We start from the raw sequence: 10,549 nt of genomic DNA, 5'->3' as shown, positions 1-10,549 counted from the left end.
CCATCTGCAGGTTCATTTTTCCAGAGAGGTAAATCTAGTAAAGGAACTGGAAGTACACAGGATGATATCAAGAAGCTAGAAATAATACTAAGTGGGGTATTTGCTGAACACAACATATCTATGAACACTATTGATCACTTAATTGATGCTTTAAAAATTGGTATACCTAACTGTGATGTCATCCAAGGTGTTTCTTTGCACAGAACAAAATGCTCTTACATCATTAAAAATTTTATTGCTAAAGCTGACAAGAAAAAATTGATTGAGACTCTAAAAGAGTAAAAGTTTTCCTTTTTAGTAGATGAAGGTACAGATATATCTAAAGTAAAGGTTATTGCAGTACTAGTTAGATATTTTGATGATGAGGGTAAAGGTCGAGTTGTCACACAGCTGTTAGAAGCAATTTCACACGATGCCAGAAATAGTGATGCCGAGACTCTTAGTAAAGTAGTAGTCATGTTTTGTAGAGAAAGGTATTCCCTTGACCAACATAATCGCCATGGCAGCAGACAATGCAAGTGTATTAGTAGGAAAAAACAATTCCCTTATGACCAAATTGCAAAGAGATGCAGATGAAAGCTTCTTTACTTTAAAATGTATATGTCATTCGCTCCATATAGTGGCTAGCAAAGCAACAAGTAATTTGCCGAGAAGTATTGAAGATTTCGTTCGAAATATTGCTTCATATTTTAGTCACAGCTCAAAAAGGCAGGCAGAGCTAACAGAATTGCAAGAATATCTTGCTGCTGAAAGACTCAAAATGCTTAGACTTGCTGATACAAGATGGCTTGCAATGCGGCACTGCTTTGAACGAATACTGAATCAGTGGGAAGTTTTAGCTCTTATTCTTGCAGGCCCAGATGGAAGAAAGGGTTAATTCAGCAGAACTTATAATAAAAGAATTTAACAATCCATACACAAAAGCTTACCTGACATTTTTGAAATATGTGCTTGGATATTTTAAGCAACTAAATGCTCTTTTTCAAAGTAAAAACAATTTGATTGGTATCCTACAAGATAAGAGCATAAGAATGACAAGACTTATTTGTAAGAACTTTATCAAACTCCAATATCTATCTGATTTGTCCAGAATTGATCACAATAATGAAGCACAACTTATTCCACTAGGTCAAATAGAGTTAGGATACGAATGTGAGGCACTGCTAGCTACAACTAAGAATTTGGAAGATAACAAGCATTTCAGACAAAGGTGCCTTTCCTTTTATCAAACAGCATTCACGGAACTTGTGAAACGGTTACCTCTCTTTGATCCTCTGTACTCAGAAATTAAATTTGTAATATCCAAGGTAGCATTAGATATCGAGGTCAGGAAAAAATTGCCAAATTTAGAGACTTTAGCCAAAAAGTATGAAATTCAAAAAGAGTGGAATGGTTTGCCTATATATTTCAATTCAGATGAGTGTGAAATGCTAAAAAAGAAAAACAATGAAGAATTTTCTGTGTATATCTCTCAATTAAAGAATTATTCAGATAAATTTGTTTTCAAGAATTTGGTATTTCTGGCTATACTTGTTTTAACATTGCCTCACTCGAATGCTGAAACAGAACGAATATTTTCGATGATGGGTGATGCTAAAACAAAAAAGAGAAATAAGATGGGACCTGAACTGTTAGACTCCATATTATTTATCAATTCAAACATGAAATCAAAAGGTGAAAAATTGTTTAAATCTAGCCAAGGGCATTAATGAAGATTACCTCAGTTTTCTTAATGTACAAATGTATGATTCCAAACAGTCTGAGAGTAGTTAACCATTGCATACATGTAAAGCAACAAACTATATTTTGGATTTGAAATAATAAAAAAGTGAAATTATTTTTATTTAGTATAGGTTATTGTAAGCCTACTAGCTTAGATCAAGGCATATTTTTCAGTATAATTTTATGTATATGTATTTCTGTTTATAAAGAAAATAAATTTTGTGTAATACCCATCTTTTCCCTTTTAATGCAGTATTTAACCTAGTATGTAGTTTGCGGGCCATTGGACTTACTGATAAAAATAGAAATTTATGATCATATCACAATTGCTCAAAGATTTCATACCACTGTAGAGACATTGATTCAATTCCACAGAGGGACATTTGCTGAAGTAGGGACACGTAGGGGCTTTTTGCTACCGTTGTAGGGACATGGCTGCATGTAGGGTTGGCAACACTGATCAAGATGAGACTGGAACAGCTGACGACCAACACCTCGCATTAGTCTCTTCAGAATCATCGTTTTAGCATCCAACCACGATCGCTCAATTGCCTGTGTGTGTGCTCCTGTCGCTGGATCCCCATAATATTGCTGGTGGTTCACTGTAGAATGCTGGTGTACCCCATGGCATTTAGGTTGCGGAAGGTCCAAGCTTGTCGCGTGGTAGACCTCACCCTCCGCCTGGGTAGGCGTCATATGGCGGTAGACCTCACGCTATAGTAGCACCGACTATAGTATCAGACCGGCCGGGATTTGAACCCTGGTCCAGGATACCTGTATGCCAGTGGTATGGTCACTGGCATACAGGTATCCTGGACCAGGGTATGGTCACTGGCATACAGGTATCCTGGACCAGGGTTCAAATCCCGGCCGGTCTGATACTATAGTCTTTGGGTGATTCCGCCTGGGGCTCTGATCACGAGGTCGTTAAGAGAATCCAGACTTCAATGTATTAATATATATGGCTTATTTGAATATATATATATATATATATATATATATATATATATATATATATATATATATATATATATATATATATATATATATATATATATATATATATATCCCTGAATCAGATACTGAATTTAGGTAACGGAGAGATCTTTTATTAACATTTATAGAAGCTATATATCAACTGCAGAAGGAAAGCCAGGCATTGATAGTAAAGTTTAGGGATAAAAACGCTATTTCAGTTGGTCTTGCTCCCTACATTTTTGTAGATTTCGTTTTCATGAGCTATTAGCTTGTTCATAGTTTCTGATATGGTGTAGGCCTATGCATTTTCAACTCATCTTACCATTTGGACATTTTTATAGACTTCGTTCTCATGAACTAAGGCATGTTCGTTATACGATGTAGGCCCATGCCTTTTCAACTCATCTTGCCATTTGTACATTTTTATAGACTACTTTCCCATGAGCTATAATCATGTTTCTTACACGATATAGACCTATGCATTGTCAACTCATCTTGTCATTTGTCTCTCTTTCCCATTACTGTAGACTCTTGGACTTGTCTTCTATACTGTACAGTTGGCTGGTATAAGTTTGTAACCTACGTTATAATAACTGTAGGCCTACTTTTAAGTTTATCTCGTTTATTTGGACAAATTATTCCATTATTACGAGCAACACATGCATATTCTATTTTTTTTCTTCAATACATTTTATCAGGGCAAGAGAATCTGCTATCTCAGATCCATCTCTGGCGGTTATGCAATGAATGACATTCACAACAGCACCAAGTTCTGATTAATTCGTGATCAGTAAACGCCACCTCAATATTTTACTGGGTATCATGTTTATGCAAACCACGTTTACTTCTTATTTATTAAGTTATTATTTTTTTTTCTTTTTCAATTGATAGATTCAAATGTTATTATGCATTTCTAATAAATAGTCGGAAGGTGTAGGGTTTATATATATATATATATATATATATATATATATATATATATATATATAATGTGTCTATATATATATATATATATATATATATATATATATATATATATATATATATATATATATATATATATATATATAATGTGTCTATATATATATATATATATATATATATATATATATATATATATATATATATATATATAATGTGTCTATATATATATATATATATATATATAATGTGTCTATATATATATATATATATATATATAATGTGTCTATATATATATATATATATATATATATATATATATATATATATATATATATATATATATATATATATACACACACATCAGCCAATGCAACCGTTGCTATTCCACTGCAGGACAAAGGCCTCAGACATGTCAATTCTCAGACATGTCAATTCATGTCTGGGGTTTGACCAGTTTACATTACTGCGCTACGGATATATATATATATATATATATATATATATATATATATATATATATATATATATATATATATATATATATATATATATATAAATCTGACATTACCATATTTGCTCGAAAGAAATAGTCATATCTTTCTAGGTGTAACGGGTCATAATAACAAAAACACAAAAGATAAAAAGGCTATTCACATTATTATCATTTATATTATTACTAGCCAAGCTACAACCCTAGTTGGAAAAGCAAGATGCTTTAAGCCCAAGGGCTCCAACAGGGAAAAATAGCCCAGTGAGGAAAGGAAATAAGGAAATAAATAAATGATGAGAATAAATTAACAATATATTCTAAAAAACAGTAACAGCGTCAAAACAGATATATCCTATATAAACTATTAACAACGTCAAAAACAGATTTGTCATATATAAACTATAAAAAGACTCATCTACATTTAGTCAATTTCATTTAATGGCAGACATTCAAATGTACTACTGTGTAGTAAATAAACATACAATATTATAAACTGCACTTTTGAAAGAAGTATAATAGGTTTATATTAATCTATGTAGGCCTACATGCATACTTTAATTGATATGATGGATTGTCATCATCAATATTTCCCGAAATTGTCATTGAACTAAAAGAGAAATAGTATATAGTTTTTTTTTACCTATATGGATATATTTGCTAATTGAGATAATGTCTGTCTCCCTTTACAACGTTTTTTTTACAAAATATCTGGGAAAACTTTCTCTTCAGTTCGTTAAGTATACAAAAATTTGAACGTAAATACAAATTTCAGTAGTCTGCAGATATTTAACACTTAACATATATCTTAGAGATCATAATATTCGATTTTAAAGGATTGCCACATGTAAGATGATTCATATTTCTATAACACTGAACATAGCTATCTATCTTTCAAATAAGCGGCGGTTAGAAACTGTCACCGGATATGCGAGGAAGACTCCTCTCTCTCTCTCTCTCTCTCTCTCTCTCTCTCTCTCTCTCTCTCTCTCTCTCTCTCTCTCTCTCTCTCCACAGGGTATTCATAAAGTATCGTTATCTTCATTGATTCACATAAATTCACGTCTTGATAGATATCACGGACAAAAACATAATTTACGCCCTTATCTGTGTGCCAATAATAGAGATTTTTTTATGGTGGGGGTGGCGGGCAATAAGTTCACCTGGTAGGTCATTGTCTTCTCCATTGCCTTATATCAAAGACATGTTCTTCTAGCAAACCTCTTCTCTCCATATCATCCTTCTCTTTATCTTCTTTCCCATAATCATAACTACATTAAGGGGTCGGTAGCGTGATGCTGCCTCTCCAATGCCTTCTATCAAAGGCACACTCTTCCAGCAAACCTCCTCTCTCCATATCATCCTTCACTTTATCTTCTTTCCCATCGTTATAACTACATTAAGGGGTCGGTAGCGTGATACTGCCTCTCCAATGCCTTCTATCAAAGGCACCCTCTTCCAGCAAACCTCTTCTCTCTATATCATCCTTCACTTCATCTTCTTTCCCATCTTTATAACTACATTAAGGGGTCGGTTGCCTGATGCGTCCTCTCCAATGCCTTCGATCTAAGGCATCTTCTTCCAGCAAACCTCTTCTCTCCCTATCATCCTTCACCATATCTCACCATCTAATTATCTGCTTCACTCTCTTCCCCCCGCCACATATTCTATAGTCCATTTCTTTTAGCGATGCATATTTGCACCGACTCGCTGCGGTGCCCTTTTAGCTCGGAAAAGTTTCCTGATCGTTGATTGGTTAGAATTATCTTGTCCAACCAATCAGCGATCCGGAAACTTTTCCGAGCTAAAAGGGCACCGCAGCGAGTCGGTGCAAATATGCATCGCTAAAAGAAATGGACTATAGTTTTGGTGGGAGAGATAGCTCAGGATCTGATCATTTGTTTATATGTTCGGTCTCGTGGACATTGAACGACTAACGACCTTTAAACCTTTAATATTTACAACTTAGTCTTGTCTTACTTGTTTGTCCAGAAGCAGTCTCTCCGCTGGTCATTGCTATTCCATGACATTGCATGTGGCAATGGTACTGTTGAAGCGTTAATGTTTATCATCATCATCATCATCATCATATCCTCCTATGCCTATTAACGCAAAGGGCCTCGGTTAGATTTTGCCAGTTCTCTCTCTCTCTCTCTCTCTCTCTCTCTCTCTCTCTCTCTCTCTCTCTCTCTCTCTCTCTCTCTCTCTCTCTCTCTTTTTTAAATCAATACGACTGTTGAAGCGTTAGTAATGTTCATCATCATCATCATCATCAACATATCCTCATATGCCTAATAACGCAAAGGGCCTCGGTTAGATTTTGCCAGTTCCCCCCCCCCCCTCTCTCTCTCTCTCTCTCTCTCTCTCTCTCTCTCTCTCTCTCTCTCTCTCGAGCTTTTAAATCAATACTTCTCCATCAATCATCCCACGCTTCATGCTTCAGAGTCCTCAGCCATGTAGACTTGGGTCTTCCAAATCTCCTAGTGCCTTGTTGAGCCCAATTAGATGTTCAGCGATGATTAATAGGAGAACACTCCAAAATCAAACCATTGTTCTCTAGTCTTGGGCAGTGTCATAGCCTCGGTACCATGATCTTCCCACTGTCTCGGGTTAGAGTTCTCTTGCTTGAGGGTACACTCGGGCACACTATTCTATCTTTTTTTTCAATTCCTCTTGTTTTATTAAAGTTTTTATAGTTATATAGGAGATATTTATTTTAATGTTACTATTCTTAAAAATTTTATTTTTCCTTGTTTCCTTTCCTCACTGGGCTATTTTCCCTTTTGGAGTCCTTATGCTTATAGTATCCTGTTTTTCCAACTAGGGTTGTAGCTTTGCATGTAGTAATAATAATAATAATAATAATAATCTTAATAATAATAATAATAATAATAATTTTGTATTGCGTCCCACAATAAGTGCTACACTTGATGTCATATTTCCATATTCTAAATATCATATTAATTATTCCCTGTCTGCGTTGGATGTATTTATTATTCAAATGTCTTCCATGTTCAAAATATCTTTTTTAAAAAAATATATCTCGGGAACTTCCCCTTGCTACTCTGAGTCAAGGTCCTTTAATCCATTAAAGGACCTTGCTGATTAAAGGACCTTGCTCTGAGTCACATATCCTGCCATCTTTGGTATTTCCCGGCTACTTTTTCTACCTCACTTAATTAGCTACCTTTTCTCACATCTTCCACATTGCTGGGTTTGTTTACATTTATTTTCTTCTTTAACTCTCGAGAGAGTTAGCTATTTACTGTCCGTTTGGATTTCATTTAATTAAATTTCTCATTTATCTTATTTACTTCCTCTTACCTTTTTCCAATAGTAAATTTATTTATGATTTAAGTATATTTATTGTTAATAATAATAATAAAAAGGATAGGGAAGTGGGTAAAATGGGGAAAGGAAGAGTACCCCTGGGGATACAATCCACTTTATAGCTCAAAGGCAGGTACTCGGGATGGGAAAGATTAAGGAAATAGGGAGAAAGAGAAGTACAGGAGAAGACTAAAAGAGAGGGGCAGACCCTCTTGCAATATTAGAGAATTGGTATTATTACTTGTTTTAGTTTTATTACCATATTTATTGTTATGATACAGCATTGTTAACCTGTCCCGTCAATATGTTTATTGTGATTCACCCTTTTCGTTGGCTGTTTTCATGAGTGTTTATCCTTATATTCTCGTCCTAATAAGCTTACAGTAATAAACAGTCATACCCATTCTATTTTGTTGTGTCCTTGAAAAACTGGTTCTTTCATGAAACCACTGCTTTTTAAACACGTGGATCTTATTTAAGTTTTTAATATCTTTAAAGTTTCGACAATACATAACAAGGAAATATAACCAATTTACTAGGCTATATTTCCTGTTCGACCCATAAAATGTAAATTATTATTATTATTATTATTATTATTATTATTATTATTATTATTATTATTATTACTTGCTAAGCTACAACCCTAGTTGGAAAAGCAGAATGCTATGAGCCAAAGGGCTCCAACAGGGAAAAATAGCCCAGTGAGGAAAGGAAATAAGGAAATAGATAAGCTATATGAAAAATAATGAAAAATTAAAATAAAATATTTAAGAACAGTAACAACGTTGAAACAGATCTTTCATACATAAGCTATAAAAAGACTTATGTCAGCCTGTTCAACGTAAAAAAAATGGCTGCAAATTTGAGCTTTTGAAATTCTACCGATTCAACTACCAGATTAGGAAGATCATTCCACAACTTGGTCACAGCTGGAATAAAACGTCATGCAATCAAAAATTATGACAACTGTCAAAAGATTTTGCATTCAGGAAGGAGTTCATGATAGTATTAAGTTAGAATATGTGCAGGGCAGTGGCCTTGTCAAGGTCTTAACTCTAGTTTCAAGGCCACAAACACGATTTCAGTTGCTGGTTTAATTTAATGAGTGGACGCTGCTTTTGTTTATTATTATTATTATTATTATTATTATTATTGTTGTTGTTGTTATTATTATTATGATCATTATTATTATTATTATTATTATTATTATTATTATTATTATTGTTGTTGTTGTTGTTGACGTTGTTATTAATATTATTATTGTTGTTGTTGTTGTTGTTGTTGTTGTTGTTATTAATATTGTTATTAAAATTATTATTATTATTATTATTATTATTATTATTATTATTGTTGTTGTTGTTGTTGTTGTTGTTGATATTATTATTATTATTATTATTATTATTATTATTATTATTATTATTATCTAAACTATGGCTGAAAAAAAAAACAGAATTCTGTACCATAACCTCCAATAGGGAAAGTAGCCCAATGAGGAAAGGAAATAAGGGAATAGCAAATGAATAATATATAATTGATGAATAAAAAATGAAATATTTTAAGTTCAGTAACAACGTAAAAATAGATCAGAAAAGTATTTACAAAAAGTTTGAACTTCTAAAGTTCCACTGATTCAATTGCCTCAATATGAAGACCATTTCCCAATCTGGCCACAGCTGGAATAGTTTACAATAAATTAATTTGATCCTAAATTGAATATCTCGTCTCTTTAATTTTATAATCCAACTCTTATATATAATAGAAAAAAATGTCTTCATAGAGTATGATAGACCTTTAATGTCTCCCTCAATAGATTATGTCAGAGAAGTAGGTTAGCAGTAGCCTTTTTAATATTTTTAATATTGATATTTAATATTTTAATATAGTTCAAGGGGTTAACTACTGCACTGCAATCGTTCAGTGGCCACGTTCCTCTTGATAAGGGTCTAAGAGAGACTTTAGCTTTGGTAAGCAGCTCTTCTAAGTAAAAGTCACTCCAAAATCAAACCATTGTTTTCTAGTCTTGGGTAATGCCATACCCTCAGTCCCGTGGTCTTGCAGTGTCTTGGGTTAGAGGTCTCTTGCTTGAGGGTACACTCGGGCACACTATTCTATCTTATTTCTATAAGCTTTCATAGTTTGTATATAAAAGATCCGATTCAATGTTGCTGCTGTTCTTAAAATATTTTATTTTGATTGTTGATTACTTTTTATGTAGTTTAATTATTTTCTAGTACTATTTTTCCCTGTTGGATCCCATTGGCTCATAGCATCTTGCTTTACCAATAAACGTTATAGCTTATCTTGTAATAATAATAATAATAATAATAATAATAATAATAATAATAATAATAATAATATATGAATATAATCACGCACAGAATTCCCCGTCTTCTGCCTGATGATTGATAGGAAGTCGGGAAAGCAGATCCTGATCCAGACGCTTCCTTCTGTGAACATAAACTGAAGGTCACTTGCAACATTATAGAATATCTGCTGACGTCATTCCTTAATATAAAGACTATGACGTCATTGTTTCAAACGTTACTCAGCCACTCGTGATAATGATGACGTTGTAATGTGAAGTTACGGTGACGTATCTATACGAAAGGGAGGGCCGCCCAATGCCACATTCAGTGTTAGGGTTGCCAGGTTTTCTAAATGAGAAAAGGCCAACTTTTAAATAACGGAAGCTTTAAAAGGCCAACCCATTAGTAGAAAAGGCCAAATATATAGTATTTAGGGCACGCCTTTTTTTCATATTACTAAAGGCCAACCAATTTTTTAAAAGGCCAAATTTGAGGGTATTTGGTCAGAAAAAAAGGCCAAACTGGCAACCTGTTCAGTGTTCCTAGATATGGGGATTTATCCCTAGATTTGGGTATTTTGCATGTCTGATGGGGATATTCCTTACACATTTTTATGAAGAAAAAAAGATGAGTAAACATTTATATTGTTGCAATTAGTTTACTTGCATTTATATGAAGTATAGTGAGTAATTTCTCTATTAGTAAAGCTTACATGATCAGAAGAAGGTATAATTGTGGAAATGGGGATTTTTTGGTTCTTTTGGGGATTTTTTATTATGAGTTTTCGGGATTTTTAGACTAA

This window comes from Palaemon carinicauda, chromosome 4, assembly GCF_036898095.1.
Source record: "Palaemon carinicauda isolate YSFRI2023 chromosome 4, ASM3689809v2, whole genome shotgun sequence".
Lineage (NCBI taxonomy): Eukaryota > Metazoa > Arthropoda > Malacostraca > Decapoda > Palaemonidae > Palaemon > Palaemon carinicauda.
Note: the sequence above shows the minus strand (reverse complement) of the source record.